Here is an 804-nt window from a genome sequence, read left to right as displayed (position 1 = left end):
ATAAAGAGCAAACTATGAGGTAGCTGCAGTTCAGATTTAACCCGCTTCCAACTGAATCGGCGGAAATTTGTCTTTTTCACCAGAGGTGGATCAAAACTTTTTACACCCAATCATTTGGTCAATTATGAATTAAATATGACCTAGTATTTTTGAAAAATGATTTGGTGCAATTTTGCTATAATTATTTGGTAGGTTCTTCAAAAAAAACATCATTTGGGGCACTCAAAAAATGATTAAAAATAGCTAGAAAGATGAGAAATGCGTACAAATTGGTCCTTATCCATAAAATGTGGTCTAACTCTAGTGAAAATTTGTGTGGTACCCTTTTGCAAAATATTTTTGATAGCTACTTCACAAAATCCCTCAAGTTTTTGTACTTGGAAACTCTTTTAAATCACTGATTTTCCAAACCAATCAAAACCATTCCCACGGATCGATGACATGGCACTCATCCATCCATCCATCTCACCATCCCACATCCATCCGTCCATCGATCCGTCCATCCACCCCACCGCAGCACAAACCCTAGCTCACATCACACCCCTTCCCCCATCGCACCCTTCTCTCCCCATCTGCTCGCCGCCGCCGCCACCTCTCGATCCAATCTCACCCCGCCGCCTCCCGATCCACCGCTGACCTCGCCGTCCTCCTCACTCACCGCCGACCTCGCCGTCCTCCTCACCCACCGCTGCCGACCTCGTCCCTCCCTCCCCTCACCATCTCTCCCTCGTCTCACCTCACCGCGAGCCCCGCAACCCAATCCATCGCCGCCTCCCTTCCAGATCCATCGCCGCCACCGCCACC

The sequence above is a fragment of the Triticum dicoccoides genome, chromosome 2A, assembly GCF_002162155.2.
Source record: "Triticum dicoccoides isolate Atlit2015 ecotype Zavitan chromosome 2A, WEW_v2.0, whole genome shotgun sequence".
Classification (NCBI taxonomy): Eukaryota; Viridiplantae; Streptophyta; class Magnoliopsida; order Poales; family Poaceae; genus Triticum; species Triticum dicoccoides.
This window is presented reverse-complemented; position numbering follows the sequence as displayed.